We start from the raw sequence: 20,262 nt of genomic DNA on the forward strand, positions 1-20,262 counted from the left end.
TCCCCACTCGCAGCTGCGAGTTCGGCTTGGCGGCCCCAAGTTCGGCTTGGCGGCCCCAAGTTCGGCTTGGCGGCTGCGGGCTTGGCGGGCGCAAGTTCAGCTTGGCGGCCGCGGGCTTGGCGGGCTCTAGTTCGGCTTGGCGGGAGCCCTCCCCTTCCTCAGCCGCCAGCGGCCTTGGACTCCCCATGTGGATTTAAACTCCACAGGCCCGCGTAGTCTCTGGCCGCGTGGTTTGCTCTTTTCTGAGTCATTTTTAAATCTCCCTTGCAAGTACAGCTCTTAAGTGGCACGAACCAGAGCACGTGGTTGCTGAAAGCTGCAACCCCTCAGGGTGACTTGTTCCGTCTCAGGAATTGATTTAATTAGATTTATTTTGTTGAGAAACTTGAATTTTCCAGTTTTTAACATCTACTAAGGCACTGAAACAGGACCATGTTTTCACCGCGACTCTGCAACAGCGCCACCTGCTGGATAATAGGTAATATTGCAGTTTTTGTTTCTAACGCAAATTTTACTGCTTTGTTTTCACTAATACAATGGATTAGTAAATTTATATTTACTAATACAATGAATTACATCATACAAGGTTTATATGATTATGGGGATACCTTAATTTGCTTGTTACTAGCCTTCAGTTTTCTTTTCCATATTCTATCATTAAGGAAGAATATGGCACTCCTAAGAACGATTGAATCTTTACGTACTAATAATGAACAGAAGAATATGGCACTCCTAAGAATGATAGAATCTTTACGAACTAATAATGAACAACTAATTGACAGGATTAAAATTATTGAAAATCAGAGGTTATCTGAACAAGTGGATACTATGACAGACAAAATTGATTCCATATCCAAGGGTATTAGAAAGTTACCTGAAAGGGTTCAGGCTGTTGAATTTGACGTTCAGACTTTATCACAAAGTTTTGATAAGGTAACAGACAGAATGTACCTCCAAGATGGGAATCTACATGATATACAAGAAAAGTTTAAGGAGGACATGTTATCTTTGAAGGAAAAAATTAAAGCTTTGGAATCACAGGTGCAGAATGGGGACCAAAAAATTGATACCTCAGTGAAATCACTGGAAATATATACAGGTCAGGAGATTCAGGATTTAAGAGAGACAATGATAAAAAGATTTGAAAAGATTGGGGAAATTATTGCAGCTGGTGAACAGAGTAAGGAGGCACAAGGACAGGATACAAGGCCTCCACCAGCTATTAGAACTGGCTTACCCAGGGTTCTAGCGACATACCCTATACTTAATTCTGAAAAAGCATCAACTTCTAAAGGCTCAAAGGGAGTCAGAGAAGCTAGATGGACGCCAATAGCAATGAATGATCTGAAAGAAATTAAGCAAGCTGTTGTTAATTTTGGCTTGCACAATGCATATGTAAAGGAAATGATAAGGACTTGGGCTTCTAATGCTAGAGCTACTCCCCATGATTTCCATCAGTTAGTGTCTGCAGTTTTAGATAATGGACCTTCCTTGATGTTTGGAATTTATTTCAGAGAAGAATCCAAACATATGGAACAGCAAGGAAGAGCAAAAGGTATTGAGGTTTCCCAAGATCAAATTCTTGGTGCAGGAGAATATGCTGATCCACAGGTCCAAGCTCTTTATGACGATGAAGTACTGTGTCTATGTCACCAAGCAGCTTTAAATGCTTGGAATAGGATACAAGATCCAGCAAAAAGGGTTGAATCATATACCAGAATTAGGCAGGGACAGAGAGAACCCTTTATTGACTTTTTGCAAAGATTAATTAAGGCTCTGGACATAGGGGTAACAGACCCAGAAGCTAGACGAATACTTCTTGAATCTCTAGCTTTTGAGAATGCAAACATAGAATGCAAAAAGATAATTGGGCCTTTAAAGTCTAGATCAGCACCTATGGATGAATGGATTCAGCATACGATGAATGTTGAGACGTTTAGCTATAATGATGAATCTTGGGTAGGAGAAGCGATTTCCAAAGCAATGAGGAGACATCAAACTGCCAGGTGTTTTAATTGTGGTAAATTAGGACATTTGCAAAGGAATTGCAGGCAAAGAATTTCTAGGAATAATATCTCTTCTGGGAATGACAAAAATAGGAGACCTCGGCCTTCAGGTATATGTAGGAGATGCGGTAAAGGCAGGCATTGGTCCAACGAATGTAGGTCAACAACAGACAGACGGGGCAATCCGATATCATCGGGAAACTCCTTGGGGGGCCTCTCGCAGGCCCCCAAGCCAACAGTGGCCCAGTCATTCCCAGTCACAGTGGAGAACGTGCCTCACCAAGAAAATTAAAAGCTCCAATTTCTGCTGTAAAAAGTAATACTGGTCTAAATGAAGAATTACGTGTGGAGGATGAGTCAAAAAACCCAATAGGACAGAGTAAACGTATATTTTGGCAGACTTCTATTAATGATCAAAGACCAAAGCTAAGAGTCTGTATAAATGGCACTTTTATTGAAGGCTTATTAGACACAGGTGCGGATGTAAGTATCATTACCCCAGAATCTTGGCATCCGAATTGGCCTCTTCAAGAGGTAGATGTTCAATTCCTGGGAATTGGAACCCTATCTCGTGTAAAACAAAGCACAAGATGGGTTGAATGCATAGGGCCCGAAGGGCAAATAGGAAGACTAAGGCCATATATAGCTAATATTGCCATAAATTTATGGGGCCGTGACCTGCTACAGCAATGGAATACCCAGATTAACATTCCTGTATTTCCAGGAACTCATAATTCTGGGAAGGATATGATGAGGTATTATGGGAAAAGGTCACCAGCCATTCAGGCTGTACAAGAACATACAGCAAATACCAAACCTTTAGAGGTACCAACGGCCCTACCTTTAAAATGGCTAACTGAGAAGCCAATATGGACCAAACAATGGCCTCTAGCTGAAGATAAACTACAGGCATTGGAACAGCTGGTGCAAGAGCAACTAGATGCTCACCATATTGAAGAATCAACCAGCCCTTGGAATTCTCCTGTGTTTGTTGTAAAAAAGAAATCTGGTAAATGGAGAATGGTGACAGATCTAAGAGCTGTCAACAAAGTAATTCAACCTATGGGCCCACTACAATCTGGAATTCCTTTGCCTTCTCTGTTACCAAAAGGATGGCCTCTTATAGTTATTGATTTGAAAGATTGTTTTTTCACTATACCGTTACAAGAAAAGGATAGAGAAAAATTTGCCTTCACAGTGCCTACTTATAATAATTCTCAGCCTAATAGGAGATATCAGTGGACTGTCCTCCCACAGGGTATGCTCAATAGTCCTACACTGTGCCAATATTTTGTAAGTAAGCCATTGGAAATAATTCGTAAACAATTCCCCAAGTCCATCATTTATCATTACATGGATGACATCTTATTATCTGATTCAAATAAAGATACTTTAGAAAGGATGTTTGAAGAAGTAAAGAAAGTCTTGCCTAGGTGGGGATTACAAATTGCCCCTGAAAAGATTCAAAGAGGAAATTCTATTAATTACCTAGGTTACAGAATAGGGTTAGAGAAAATTAAAACGCAAAAGGCACAAATTAGGAGAGACCGGTTAAAGACTCTTAATGACTTCCAAAGATTGTTAGGAGACATTTCCAGTCTACGACCAGCTGTTGGGATAACACCTGATCTAATAGTTCATTTAAACAAAACCTTAGATGGTGATAAAGATTTGAATAGTCCAAGAGAACTGACAGCTGAAGCAGAAAAGGAACTGACAATGATTGAGGAAAAATTACAGGAGGCACATGTGGATAGGGTGAACCCAAATCTTAGCTGCATCCTAGTCATATTGCCTTCCAGAATTTCTCCTACAGGGATTCTAATGCAGAGGGAAGATATTATTTTAGAGTGGATATTTATACCTAATAAACCAAGTAAAAAATTAAAAACTTATGTGGAAAAGGTCTCTGAATTAATTATAAAAGGTAAGCTGAGACTTCGTCAACTAGCAGGTATAGACCCAGCAGAAATTATAGTGCCTTTTACTACTGAAGAAATAAAAAAGTTATGGGAAGACAATGAACCGTGGCAAAGAGCTTGTGCTAACTTTTTGGGAGAAATTAATAGCAACTATCCCAAAAGTGATAGACTTAATCTCATAAAAAGAACTTCTTGGATTCTTCCTAGAATTGTACGTGATGCTCCAATAACTGGAGCCCGTACGTTCTATACTGATGCAAATAAATCAGGGAAAGCAGGTTACAAGTCAGATGAATTGAGTAAGGTGGAACAAAGCCCTTATAATTCTGTCCAGAAGGCAGAATTATATGCCATTCTTATGGTGCTAAGGGATTTTAAAGAACCTCTTAATATAGTTACAGATTCACAATATGCAGAAAGAGTTATCTTGCATATTGAAACCGCTGAATTTATACCAGATGACACAGAGTTGACTTCATTGTTTATCCAGGTACAAGACATAATCAGGAACAGGCTTTGTCCGATGTACATAACACACATCCGGTCCCATACAGGTCTGCCTGGTCCTCTAGCCCAAGGCAATGCTGAGATTGATCAATTATTGATTGGAAGTGTGTTGCAGGCCTCGGAATTTCATAAGAAGCATCATGTCAATAGTAAAGGCCTAAAGAAAGAATTTTCCATTACTTGGCAACAAGCTAAGGACATTATAAAGAGATGCCCTACTTGTTCTTTCTATAATCAAACACCGTTGCCTGCAGGGAGTAACCCAAAGGGTACTAAGAGAAATGAAATCTGGCAGATGGATGTGTTCCACTTTATGGAATTTGGTAAATTAAAATATGTACACCACACCATAGACACGTATTCAGGTTTTCAATGGGCTACTGCCCTGAGCTCAGAAAAGGCTGATTCAGTAATCACACATTTATTGGAAGTTATGGCCATCATGGGTATACCTGCGCAAATAAAGACAGATAATGGTCCAGCATATGTATCTAAGAAAATGAAACACTTTTTTGATTATTATAATATAAAACACATTACAGGTATACCAAATAATCCTACAGGTCAGGCAGTTATAGAAAGATCAAATCGTACTATAAAGGATATGCTGAACAAACAGAAAGGGACTGAAAATACCCCCAGAAATAGATTACATAATGCTTTATTAACCTTGAATTTTCTTAACGCTAATGAGAAAGGAACGACAGCAGCAGAAAGACATTGGATAATGGAAAAGTCTGCTGAACTAAATCAACCGATTTATTTCAAAGATGTGCTGACCTCTCAGTGGAAGCCAGGAGATGTGCTACGTTGGGGAAGGGGTTTTGCTCTTGTTTCCACAGGAGAAGAAAAATTGTGGATACCATCAAAATTAATAAAGTTTCGATTTGAAGAGGAGAAACCTCTTGGAAAGGAGAAATGACAACTCATCCACAACGATGATATTCATACAGGTGGTAAGAAAAACATATAGAATGGGGGCAGGGTTCTGTTCTTATCTCCACAGGAAAACACTCATCTTTGAGAAATTCAAGGGACCCTGGATGTTTGGATACTGACAAATGGAAAAATACCTGCCCAATAGGAAATATGAAGACAACTGAATGGATTGTGTAAGTAATATTAAACCATATTTCTAAATTTTTATAAAGCTGGTTTTGAAGTTGGACTTTGGCTCAGTCCCTCTCCAATTCCAAGCCTGTTAGTAAGAGAAAAACCCAGAGTTTCTGGAGTTTCTGTCTCATGTCAAGAGCCATGATATGGGACAGAAAGAAATATGAGTTTAGAAAACATCTTTGCTTTTCTTCATATCTATCATACTTTTCATTGAATATATCTATCATGACTTTCATTGAATATATATATATATGTTTTTATATGTCTATATGATTAATGTTTAAGTTTTTCATAATGAACAATGAGTTTTTCCTGAAGTGACATTTGAAGTTTCCAGGAAGAAGATGGGGCCCCATAACAACAACTCCACCTGGTTGATATGACATCATGATACTGATAGCGCTACTACAAGACCTGCTTTTGGTACCAGCTGCACAAGACAGTTCCAACTTGGTTAGCTGAAATGGTGCACATCTTATACAACATTTTGGCCAGACCTGCACAAAATACTCAGAGACTATTGGCAATTTTAAAAGACATTGATCTTGAAATTTAACCATCATTTCACTTTCACAGGATCCCCCAGAAAGAACGTCGCCCCCATGACAGCTGGAAGTAATTCTAGAGGACGACGTCCCCTTTCCCAGTAAAACTTGCCCTTGGGTTTAGGGACATCATTTAGGGGTTGATTATAATTAGTACACGATTGAGGGTTGGGGGAGGAATTTTATACGCTCAGGGATCATTTTGAAAAAAAAAAAAAAAGAGGGATGATGGGATAATAGATTTGTAATTGTGAGTTACTGTTTTTAGACAAATACATTGGTATAGATTCTTGTATATTGATACAAAGTTAAATTATATTGACTATTGTACGCATGCATGTTTCTACCTCTGTTTAAAACATTTTTTTATGTATTGACATATATTGTATTGATATATATATATATAGTATATATTTACCATATTGCAGTGTACATTTCTACCTCTGATTAAGATACTTATATAATGATTGTGTATTGATATATATTTGCCTACTGCAATGTATATTTGTACATTGTTTATATTTGGAGGTCATTGTCCTCATTTGTTTCACAGCCGTTTATTGTCTTAGTCTTTAAGTTAGATAGATATTGAGAATTATATAGACTAATAGTCATCTAAGTTTGTCATTTATAATAGACTAATCAGGTTCTTTAGATATATAGAGATTATACTCAGTATAGATAGATAATCTTCAACTTCTTCAAAGAGCTGTAGAAAATGGCCTTTAATCTAACTCAGAGTTTTGTGGTAGTGAGACACAATTGCTCCTGGCAACACCACTCTATTCCCGAGAGAATGTTGAGCACCAAAGACACTCCACCTGGAGCCTTTCTTTTTGGCAGAACTGGCGTTTGGGCAAAGAAATGCCCATACCTCAACAACTGACAAAGATACAGAGCATACATCAATGGATAAAACAGGACTGTCATATCCTGCCAAGACAGGGTAAGATAGTTTTGAAAAGTTGCTTGCCTTAGAAAATGGTATGTCAGTTATGTTAGGCCTTAGCCAAAGTTGGTTGCTTCAACGCTGCTAATGTGACTTTGGGTGATTGCCCAGGTAGCTAGTTGTCTCTGTAATTTGTTGCATGTTTTGGAAGTTGTTCTACTGAACTTCCTAATTACCCAGGTAACATTATTTCCCTTCTCAGATCTTCGATGGGGTTGAAGACTATATAAATGTAGTTACTTTCTCTCATGACTTGGCCAAGTTATTTATTATACAAGACCTAAGCTAGTTAGAATAGGATATTTGTACTTATTGTATATAATTTCATAGTAGGTTTAGAACTCTCTTATTTAAACAAAAGGGGGAGGTGTTGCGGGAGGTCCTCCCACTCCTCCAGCCTATCACCACTGAGGTACCAACCCACTGGGGCGTGGTTTCTCTCCCTTTAAAAAAGCGGCCACTTCCCTCTTCTCTCTCTCTTCACTTCCTGCTCCGCCTGCGACTAGACTCCTTTCCTGGTTGCTAAGAGGGCTGTTGCCTGGGACAGTGATCTGTAAGTTTTTTCCCCTTTAAATAAATACCACCCTAATAATCATAACCCCGAATTGGTGTGGCATTGTTTGTGACTTACGCCTTCACAGCACCCTGAGTACTGAGCACCCAGCACCCTGAGTACTGAGCACCCAGCGTACTGAGCACCGAGCACCCATCACACTGAGTACTGAGCACCAAGCACCCTGAGCACTGAGCACCCAGCACCCTGAGTACTGAGCACTGAGCACCCCGAGTACTGAGCACCGAGCACCCCGACCACTGAGCACCCAGCACCCCGAGCACCGAGCACCCTGAGTACTGAGCACCCTGCACCCTGAGCACTGAGCACCCAGCACCCTGAGCACTGAGCACTGAGCACCCCGAGTACTGAGCACCGAGCACCCCGAGCACTGAGCACCCAGCACCCTGAGCACTGAACACACAGCAACCTGAGTACTGAGCACCGAGCACCCCGAGCACTGTGCACCCAGAACCCTGAGCACTGAGCACCCTTAGTACTGAGCACTGAGCACCCTGAGTACTGAGCACTGAGCACCCTGAGTACTGAGCACTGAGCACCCAGCACCCCAAGCACTGAGCACCCAGCACCCTGAGTACTGAGCACCCAGCGCCCTGAGCACCAAGCACCCCGAGCACTGAGCACCCAGCACCCTGAGCACTGAGCACCCTGAGTACTGAGCACTGAGCACCCTGAGTACTGAGCACTGAGCACCCTGAGCACTGAGCACCCAGCACCCTGAGCAATGAGCACCCTGAGTACTGAGCACCCAGCACCCCGAGCACTGAGCACCCAGCACCCTGAGTACTGAGCACCCAGCGCCCTGAGCACTGAGCACCAAGCACCCCGAGCACTGAGCACCCAGCACCCTGAGCACTGAGCACCCTGAGTACTGAGCACTGAGCACCCTGAGTACTGAGCACTGAGCACCCTGAGTACTGAGCACCCAGCACCCTGAGCAATGAGCACCCTGAGTACTGAGCACCCAGCACACTGAGCACCGAGCACCCCGAGCACTGAGCACCCAGCACCCGTATTACTGAGCACCCAGCACCCTGAGTACTAAGCACCGAGCACCCTGAGTACTGAGCACCCAGTACCCTGAGCACTGAACACACAGCACCCTGAGTACTGAGCAAACCGAGCACTGGGCACCCAGCACCCAGACCACTGAGGACCCAGAACCCTGAGTACTGAGCTCCCAGCACCCTGAGCACTGAGCACCCAGCACCCTGAGTACTGAGCACCCAGCACCCTGAGCACTGAGCACCCAGCACCCTGAGTACTGAGCATCCAGCACCCCGAGCACTGAGCAGCCAGCACCCTGAGTACTGAGCACTGAGCACCCAGCACCCCGAGCACTGAGCACTCAGCACCATGTGTACTGAGCACTGAGTACCCAGCACCCCGAGCACTGAGCACCCAGCAACCTGAGCACTGAGCACCCTGAGTACAGAGCACCCAGCACCCTGAGCACTGAGCAGCCAGCACCCCGAGAACTGAGCACCCAGCACCCAGAGCACTGAGCACTGAGCACCCTGAGTACAGAGCACTGAGCAACCTGAGCACTGAGCACCAAGCACCCTGAGTACTGAGCACTGAGCACCCTGAGCACTGAGCACCCAGCACCCTGAGTACTGAGCACCCAGCACCCTGAGCACTGAGCACCCTGAGTACTAAGCACCCAGCACCCTGAGTACTGAGCAACCAGCACCCTGAGCACTGAGCACCCAGCACGCTGAGTACTGAGCACTGAGCACCCTGAGTACTGAGCAGCGAGCACCCAGAGCACTGAGCACCCAGCACGCTGAGTACTGAGCACTGAGCACCCTGAGTACTGAGCACCGAGCACCCTGAGTACTGAGCACCCAGCACTCTGAGCACTGAGCACCCAGCACCCCGAGCACTGAGCACCCAGCACCCCGAGCACTGAGCACCCAGCACCCCGAGCACAGAGCACCCACCACCCTGAGTACTGAGCACCCAGCACCCTGAGTACTGAGCACCCAGCACCCTGAGTACTGAGCACCCAGCGTACTGAGCACCGAGCACCCCGAGCACTGAGCACCCAGCACCCTGAGTACTGAGCACCGAGCACACTGAGTACTGAGCACCCAGCACCCTGAGTACTGAGCACCCAGCGTACTGAGCACCGAGCACCCAGCACCCTGAGTACTGAGCACCCAGCACCCTGAGCACTGAGCACCCAGCACCCTGAGTACTGAGCACCGAGCACCCAGCACCCAGCGTACTGAGCACCGAGCACCCCGAGCACTGAGCACCCAGCACCCTGAGTACTGAGCACCGAGCACCCTGAGTACTGAGCACTGAGCACCCTGTGTACTGAGCACCGAGCACCCCGATCACTGAGCACATAGCACCCCGAGCACTGAGCAACCAGCACCCCGAGGACTGAGCACCCAGCACCCTGAGTACTGAGCACACCGCACCCTGAGAACTGAGCACCCAGCACCCCGAGTACTGAGCACCCAGCACCCTGAGCACTGAGCACCCAGCACCCTGAGCACTGTGCACTGAGCACCCAGCAGCACCCAGCACACTGAGTACTGAGCACCCAGCACCCTGAGCACTGATCACCCAGCAACCTGAGTACTGAGCACCGAGTACCCTGAGTACTGAGCACCCAGCACCCCGAGCACTGAGCACCCAGCACCCTGAGTACTGAGCACTGAGCACCCAGCACCCCGAGCACTGAGCACCCAGCACCCTGTGTACTGAGCACTGAGTACCCAGTACCCCGAGCACTGAGACCCAGCACCCTGAGCACTGAGCACCCAGCACCCCAAGTTCTGAGCACCCAGCACCCCTAGCACTGTGCACCCAGCACCCTGAGCACTGAGCAACCAGCATCCTGAGTACTGAGCACCCAGCACCCCGAGTACTGAGCACCGAGCACCCCGAACACCGAGCACCCTGAGTACAAAGCACCGAGCACCCTGAGCACTGAGCATACAGCACCCTGAGCACTGAGCACTCAGCAACCTGAGTACTGAGCACCCAGCACCCCGAGCACTGAGCACCCAGCACCCTGAGTACTGAGCACCCTGCACCCCGAGCACTGAGCACCCAGCACCCTGAGTACTGAGCACCCAGCACCCCGAGCACTGAGCACCGAGCACCCTGAGTACTGAGCACCCAGCACCCTGAGCACTGAGCACCCAGCACGAGTACTGAGCACCCAGCACCCTGATTACTGAGCACCAAGCACCCCGAGCACTGAGTACCGAGCACCCCGAGCACTGAGCACCCAGCACCCCGAGCACCGAGCACCCTGAGTACTGAGCACCCTGCACCCTGAGCACTGAGCACCCAGCAACCTGAGCACTGAGCACTGAGCACCCCAAGTACTGAGCACCGAGCACCCCGAGCACTGAGCACCCAGCACCCTGAGCACTGAACACACAGCAACCTGAGTACTGAGCACCGAGCACCCCGAGCACTGTGCACCCAGAACCCTGAGCACTGAGCACCCTTAGTACTGAGCACTGAGCACCCTGAGTACTGAGCACTGAGCACCCTGAGTACTGAGCACTGTGCACCCAGCACCCCAAGCACTGAGCACCCAGCACCCTGAGTACTGAGCACTGAGCACCCAGCACCCCGAGCACTGAGCACCCAGCACCCTGAGTACTGAGCACCCAGCGCCCTGAGCACTGAGCACCCAGCACCCCGAGCACTGAGCACCCAGCACCCTGAGCACTGAGCACCCTGAGTACTGAGCACTGAGCACCCTGAGTACTGAGCACTGAGCACCCTGAGTACTGAGCACCCAGCACCCTGAGCAATGAGCACCCTGAGTACTGAGCACCCAGCACACTGAGCACTGAGCACCGAGCACCCCGAGCACTGAGCACCCAGCAACCGTAGTACTGAGCACCCAGCACCCTGAGTACTAAGCACCGAGCACCCTGAGTACTGAGCACACAGTACCCTGAGCACTGAACACACAGCACCCTGAGTACTGAGCACCCCGAGCACTGGGCACCCAGCACCCTGAGTACTGAGGACCCAGCACCCTGAGTACTGAGCTCCCAGCACCCTGAGCACTGAGCACCCAGCACCCTGAGTACTGAGCACCCAGCACCCTGAGCACTGAACACACAGCAACCTGAGTACTGAGCACCGAGCACCCCGAGCACTGTGCACCCAGAACCCTGAGCACTGAGCACCCTTAGTACTGAGCACTGAGCACCCTGAGTACTGAGCACTGAGCACCCTGAGTACTGAGCACTGAGCACCCAGCACCCCAAGCACTGAGCACCCAGCACCCTGAGTACTGAGCACCCAGCGCCCTGAGCACTGAGCACCAAGCACCCCGAGCACTGAGCACCCAGCACCCTGAGCACTGAGCACCCTGAGTACTGAGCACTGAGCACCCTGAGTACTGAGCACTGAGCACCCTGAGCACTGAGCACCCAGCACCCTGAGCAATGAGCACCCTGAGTACTGAGCACCCAGCACCCTGAGTACTGAGCACCCAGCGCCCTGAGCACTGAGCACCAAGCACCCCGAGCACTGAGCACCCAGCACCCTGAGCACTGAGAACCCTGAGTACTGAGCACTGAGCACCCTGAGTACTGAGCACTGAGCACCCTGAGTACTGAGCACCCAGCACCCTGAGCAATGAGCACCCTGAGTACTGAGCACCCAGCACACTGAGCACTGAGCACCGAGCACCCCGAGCACTGAGCACCCAGCACCCGTAGTACTGAGCACCCAGCACCCTGAGTACTAAGCACCGAGCACCCTGAGTACTGAGCACCCAGTACCCTGAGCACTGAACACACAGCACCCTGAGTACTGAGCACCCCGAGCACTGGGCATCCAGCACCCTGAGCACTGAGGACCCAGCACCCTGAGTACTGAGCTCCCAGCAACCTGAGCACTGAGCACCCAGCACCCTGAGTACTGAGCACCCAGCACCCTGAGCACTGAGCACCCAGCACCCTGAGTACTGAGCATCCAGCACCCCGAGCACTGAGCAGCCAGCACACTGAGTACTGAGCACTGAGCACCCAGCACCCCGAGCACTGAGCACTCAGCACCATGTGTACTGAGCACTGAATACCCAGCACCCCGAGCACTGAGCACCCAGCAACCTGAGCACTGAGCACCCTGAGTACAGAGCACCCAGCACCCTGAGCACTGAGCACCCAGCACCCCGAGAACTGAGCACCCAGCACCCAGAGCACTGAGCACTGAGCACCCTGAGTACAGAGCACTGAGCAACCTGAGCACTGAGCACCAAGCACCCTGAGTACTGAGCACTGAGCACCCTGAGCACTGAGCACCCAGCACCCTGAGTACTGAGCACCCAGCCCCCTGAGCACTGAGCACCCTGAGTACTAAGCACCCAGCACCCTGAGTACTGAGCAACCAGCACCCTGAGCACTGAGCACCCAGCACGCTGAGTACTGAGCACTGAGCACCCTGAGTACTGAGCAGCGAGCACCCAGAGCACTGAGCACCCAGCACGCTGAGTACTGAGCACTGAGCACCCTGAGTACTGAGCACCGAGCACCCTGAGTACTGAGCACCCAGCACCCCGAGCACAGAGCACCCACCACCCTGAGTACTGAGCACCCAGCACCCTGAGTACTGAGCACCCAGCACCCTGAGTACTGAGCACCCAGCGTACTGAGCACCGAGCACCCCGAGCACTGAGCACCCAGCACCCTGAGTACTGAGCACCGAGCACCCTGAGTACTGAGCACCCAGCACCCTGAGTACTGAGCACCCAGCGTACTGAGCACCGAGCACCCAGCACCCTGAGTACTGAGCACCCAGCACCCTGAGCACTGAGCACCCAGCACCCTGAGTACTGAGCACCGAGCACCCAGCACCCAGCGTACTGAGCACCGAGCACCCCGAGCACTGAGCACCCAGCACCCTGAGTACTGAGCACCGAGCACCCTGAGTACTGAGCACTGAGCATCCTGTGTACTGAGCACCGAGCACCCCGATCACTGAGCACATAGCACCCCGAGCACTGAGCAACCAGCACCCCGAGGACTGAGCACCCAGCACCCTGAGTACTGAGCACACCGCACCCTGAGAACTGAGCACCCAGCACCCCGAGTACTGAGCACCCAGCACCCTGAGCACTGAGCACCCAGCACCCTGAGCACTGTGCACTGAGCACCCAGCAGCACCCAGCACACTGAGTACTGAGCACCCAGCACCCTGAGCACTGATCACCCAGCAACCTGAGTACTGAGCACCGAGTACCCTGAGTACTGAGCACCCAGCACCCCGAGCACTGAGCACCCAGCACCCTGAGTACTGAGCACTGAGCACCCAGCACCCCGAGCACTGAGCACCCAGCACCCTGTGTACTGAGCACTGAGTACGTAGTACCCCGAGCACTGAGACCCAGCACCCTGAGCACTGAGCACCCAGCACCCCGAGTTCTGAGCACCCAGCACCCCTAGCACTGTGCACCCAGCACCCTAAGCACTGAGCAAGCAGCATCCTGAGTACTGAGCACCCAGCACCCCGAGTACTGAGCACCGAGCACCCCGAACACCGAGCACCCTGAGTACAAAGCACCGAGCACCCTGAGCACTGAGCATACAGCACCCTGAGCACTGAGCACACAGCAACCTGAGTACTGAGCACCCAGCACCCCGAGCACTGAGCACCCAGCACCCTGAGTACTGAGCACCCTGCACCCCGAGCACTGAGCACCAAGCACCCTGAGTACTGAGCACCCAGCACCCCGAGCACTGAGCACCGAGCACCCTGAGTACTGAGCACCCAGCACCCTGAGCACTGAGCACCCAGCACGAGTACTGAGCACCCAGCACCCTGATTACTGAGCACCAAGCACCCCGAGCACTGAGCACCGAGCACCCCGAGCACTGAGCACCCAGCACCCCGAGCACCGAGCACCCTGAGTACTGAGCACCCTGCACCCTGAGCACTGAGCACCCAGCACCCTGAGCACTGAGCACTGAGCACCCCGAGTACTGAGCACCGAGCACCCCGAGCACTGAGCACCCAGCACCCTGAGCACTGAACACACAGCAACCTGAGTACTGAGCACCGAGCACCCCGAGCACTGTGCACCCAGAACCCTGAGCACTGAGCACCCTTAGTACTGAGCACTGAGCACCCTGAGTACTGAGCACTGAGCACCCTGAGTACTGAGCACTGAGCACCCAGCAACCCAAGCACTGAGCACCCAGCACCCTGAGTACTGAGCACTGAGCACCCAGCACCCCGAGCACTGAGCACCCAGCACCCTGAGTACTGAGCACCCAGCGCCCTGAGCACTGAGCACCCAGCACCCCGAGCACTGAGCACCCAGCACCCTGAGCACTGAGCACCCTGAGTACTGAGCACTGAGCACCCTGAGTACTGAGCACTGAGCACCCTGAGTACTGAGCACCCAGCACCCTGAGCAATGAGCACCCTGAGTACTGAGCACCCAGCACACTGAGCACTGAGCACCGAGCACCCCGAGCACTGAGCACCCAGCACCCGTAGTACTGAGCACCCAGCACCCTGAGTACTAAGCACCGAGCACCCTGAGTACTGAGCACCCAGTACCCTGAGCACTGAACACACAGCACCCTGAGTACTGAGCACCCCGAGCACTGGGCACCCAGCACCCTGAGCACTGAGGACCCAGCACCCTGAGTACTGAGCTCCCAGCACCCTGAGCACTGAGCACCCAGCACCCTGAGTACTGAGCACCCAGCACCCTGAGCACTGAGCACCCAGCACCCTGAGTACTGAGCATCCAGCACCCCGAGCACTGAGCAGCCAGCACCCTGAGTACTGAGCACTGAGCACCCAGCACCCTGAGCACTGAGCACTCAGCACCATGTGTACTGAGCACTGAGTACCCAGCACCCCGAGCACTGAGCACCCAGCAACCTGAGCACTGAGCACCCTTAGTACAGAGCACCCAGCACCCTGAGCACTGAGCACCCAGCACCCCGAGAACTGAGCACCCAGCACCCAGAGCACTGAGCACTGAGCACCCTGAGTACAGAGCACTGAGCAACCTGAGCACTGAGCACCAAGCACCCTGAGTACTGAGCACTGAGCACCCTGAGCACTGAGCACCCAGCACCCTGAGTACTGAGCACCCAGCACCCTGAGCACTGAGCACCCTGAGTACTAAGCACCCAGCACCCTGAGTACTGAGCAACCAGCACCCTGAGCACTGAGCACCCAGCATGCTGAGTACTGAGCACTGAGCACCCTGAGTACTGAGCAGCGAGCACCCAGAGCACTGAGCGCCCAGCACGCTGAGTACTGAGCACTGAGCACCCTGAGTACTGAGCACCGAGCACCCTGAGTACTGAGCACCCAGCACTCTGAGCACTGAGCACCCAGCACCCCGAGCACTGAGCACCCAGCACCCCGAGCACAGAGCACCCACCACCCTGAGTACTGAGCACCCAGCACCCTGAGTACTGAGCACCCAGCACCCTGAGTACTGAGCACCCCGCGTACTGAGCACCGAGCACCCCGAGCACTGAGCACCCAGCACCCTGAGTACTGAGCACCGAGCACCCTGAGTACTGAGCACCCAGCACCCTGAGTACTGAGCACCCAGCGTACTGAGCACCGAGCACCCAGCACCCTGAGTACTGAGCACCCAGCACCCTGAGCACTGAGCACCCAGCACCCTGAGTACTGAGCACCGAGCACCCAGCACCCAGCGTACTGAGCACCGAGCACCCCGAGCACTGAGCACCCAGCACCCTGAGTACTGAGCACTGAGCACCCTGAGTACTGAGCACTGAGCACCCTGTGTACTGAGCACCGAGCACCCCGATCACTGAGCACATAGCACCCCGAGCACTGAGCAACCAGCACCCCGAGGACTGAGCACCCAGCACCCTGAGTACTGAGCACACCGCACCCTGAGAACTGAGCACCCAGCACCCCGAGTACTGAGCACCCAGCACCCTGAGCACTGAGCACCCAGCACCCTGAGCACTGTGCACTGAGCACCCAGCAGCACCCAGCACACTGAGTACTGAGCACCCAGCACCCTGAGCACTGATCACCCAGCAACCTGAGTACTGAGCACCGAGTACCCTGAGTACTGAGCACCCAGCACCCCGAGCACTGAGCACCCAGCACCCTGAGTACTGAGCACTGAGCACCCAGCACCCCGAGCACTGAGCACCCAGCACCCTGTGTACTGAGCACTGAGTACGTAGTACCCCGAGCACTGAGACCCAGCACCCTGAGCACTGAGCACCCAGCACCCCGAGTTCTGAGCACCCAGCACCCCTAGCACTGTGCACCCAGCACCCTAAGCACTGAGCAACCAGCATCCTGAGTACTGAGCACCCAGCACCCCGAGTACTGAGCACCGAGCACCCCGAACACCGAGCACCCTGAGTACAAAGCACCGAGCACCCTGAGCACTGAGCATACAGCACCCTGAGCACTGAGCACACAGCAACCTGAGTACTGAGCACCCAGCACCCCGAGCACTGAGCACCCAGCACCCTGAGTACTGAGCACCCTGCACCCCGAGCACTGAGCACCCAGCACCCTGAGTACTGAGCACCCAGCACCCCGAGCACTGAGCACCGAGCACCCTGAGTACTGAGCACCCAGCACCCTGAGCACTGAGCACCCAGCACGAGTACTGAGCACCCAGCACCCTGATTACTGAGCACCAAGCACCCCGAGCACTGAGCACCGAGCACCCCGAGCACTGAGCACCCAGCACCCCGAGCACCGAGCACCCTGAGTACTGAGCACCCTGCACCCTGAGCACTGAGCACCCAGCACCCTGAGCACTGAGCACTGAGCACCCCGAGTACTGAGCACCGAGCACCCCGAGCACTGAGCACCCAGCACCCTGAGCACTGAACACACAGCAACCTGAGTACTGAGCACCGAGCACCCCGAGCACTGTGCACCCAGAACCCTGAGCACTGAGCACCCTTAGTACTGAGCACTGAGCACCCTGAGTACTGAGCACTGAGCACCCTGAGTACTGAGCACTGAGCACCCAGCACCCCAAGCACTGAGCACCCAGCACCCTGAGTACTGAGCACTGAGCACCCAGCACCCCGAGCACTGAGCACCCAGCACCCTGAGTACTGAGCACCCAGCGCCCTGAGCACTGAGCACCCAGCACCCCGAGCACTGAGCACCCAGCACCCTGAGCACTGAGCACCCTGAGTACTGAGCACTGAGCACCCTGAGTACTGAGCACTGAGCACCCTGAGTACTGAGCACCCAGCACCCTGAGCAATGAGCACCCTGAGTACTGAGCACCCAGCACACTGAGCACTGAGCACCGAGCACCCCGAGCACTGAGCACCCAGCACCCGTAGTACTGAGCACCCAGCACCCTGAGTACTAAGCACCGAGCACCCTGAGTACTGAGCACCCAGTACCCTGAGCACTGAACACACAGCACCCTGAGTACTGAGCACCCCGAGCACTGGGCACCCAGCACCCTGAGCACTGAGGACCCAGCACCCTGAGTACTGAGCTCCCAGCACCCTGAGCACTGAGCACCCAGCACCCTGAGTACTGAGCACCCAGCACCCTGAGCACTGAGCACCCAGCACCCTGAGTACTGAGCATCCAGCACCCCGAGCACTGAGCAGCCAGCACCCTGAGTACTGAGCACTGAGCACCCAGCACCCTGAGCACTGAGCACTCAGCACCATGTGTACTGAGCACTGAGTACCCAGCACCCCGAGCACTGAGCACCCAGCAACCTGAGCACTGAGCACCCTGAGTACAGAGCACCCAGCACCCTGAGCACTGAGCACCCAGCACCCCGAGAACTGAGCACCCAGCACCCAGAGCACTGAGCACTGAGCACCCTGAGTACAGAGCACTGAGCAACCTGAGCACTGAGCACCAAGCACCCTGAGTACTGAGCACTGAGCACCCTGAGCACTGAGCACCCAGCACCCTGAGTACTGAGCACCCAGCACCCTGAGCACTGAGCACCCTGAGTACTAAGCACCCAGCACCCTGAGTACTGAGCAACCAGCACCCTGAGCACTGAGCACCCAGCATGCTGAGTACTGAGCACTGAGCACCCTGAGTACTGAGCAGCGAGCACCCAGAGCACTGAGCACCCAGCACGCTGAGTACTGAGCACTGAGCACCCTGAGTACTGAGCACCGAGCACCCTGAGTACTGAGCACCCAGCACTCTGAGCACTGAGCACCCAGCACCCCGAGCACTGAGCACCCAGCACCCCGAGCACTGAGCACCCAGCACCCCGAGCACTGAGCACCCAGCACCCTGAGTACTGAGCACCCAGCACCCTGAGTACTGAGCACACAGCACCCTGAGTACTGAGCACCCAGCGTACTGAGCACCGAGCACACCGAGCACTGAGCACCCAGCACCCTGAGTACTGAGCACCGAGCACCCTGAGTACTGAGCACACAGCACCCTGAGTACTGAGCACCCAGCGTACTGAGCACCGAGCACCCAGCACCCTGAGTACTGAGCACCCAGCACCCTGAGCACTGAGCACCCAGCACCGTGAGTACTGAGCACTGAGCACCCTGTGTACTGAGCACCGAGCACCCCGATCACTGAGCACATAGCACCCCGAGCACTGAGCAACCAGCACCCCGAGGACTGAGCACCCAGCACCCTGAGTACTGAGCACACCGCACCCTGAGAACTGAGCACCCAGCACCCCGAGTACTGAGCACCCAGCACCCTGAGCACTGAGCACCCAGCACCCTGGGCACTGTGCACTGAGCACCCAGCAGCACCCAGCACACTTAGTACTGAGCACCCAGCACCCTGAGCACTGATCACCCAGCAACCTGAGTACTGAGCACCGAGTACCCTGAGTACTGAGCACCCAGCACCCCGAGCACTGAGCACCCAGCACCCTGAGTACTGAGCACTGAGCACCCAGCACCCCGAGCACTGAGCACCCAGCACCCTGTGTACTGAGCACTGAGTACCCAGTACCCCGAGCACTGAGACCCAGCACCCTCAGCACTGAACACCCAGCACCCCGAGTTCTGAGCACCCAGCACCCCTAGCACTGTGCACCCAGCACCCTGAGCACTGAGCAAACAGCATCCTGAGTACTGAGCACCCAGCACCCCGAGTACTGAGCACCGAGCACCCTGAGTACTGAGCACCCAGCACCCTGAGCACTGAGCACCAAGCACCCCGAGCACTGAGCACCGAGCACTCCGAGCACTGAGCACCCAACACCCCGAGCACTGAGCACCCAGCATCCTGAGCACTGAGCACCCAGCACCCTGAGCACTGAGCACCCAGCACCCTGAGTACTGAGCACCCAGCACCCTGAGCACTGAGCACCCAGCACGAGTGCTGAGCACCCAGCACCCTGATTACTGAGCACCAAGCACCCCGAGCACTGAGCACCGAGCACCCCGAGCACTGAGCACCCAACACCCCGAGCACTGAGCACCCAGCACCCCGAGCACTGAGCACACAGCACCCTGAGCACTGAGCACCCAGCACCCTGAGTACTGAGCACCCAGCTCCCTGAGTACTGAGCACCCAGCACCCTGAGTACTGAGCACCCAGCGTACTGAGCACCGAGCACCCATCACACTGAGTACTGAGCACCAAGCACCCTGAGCACTGAGCACCCAGCACCCTGAGTACTGAGCACTGAGCACCCCGAGTACTGAGCACTGAG

Source organism: Microtus oregoni, unplaced genomic scaffold (genome assembly GCF_018167655.1).
Source record: "Microtus oregoni isolate MIOR12 unplaced genomic scaffold, Mior012 000051F_ref0000332, whole genome shotgun sequence".
Taxonomy (NCBI): domain Eukaryota; kingdom Metazoa; phylum Chordata; class Mammalia; order Rodentia; family Cricetidae; genus Microtus; species Microtus oregoni.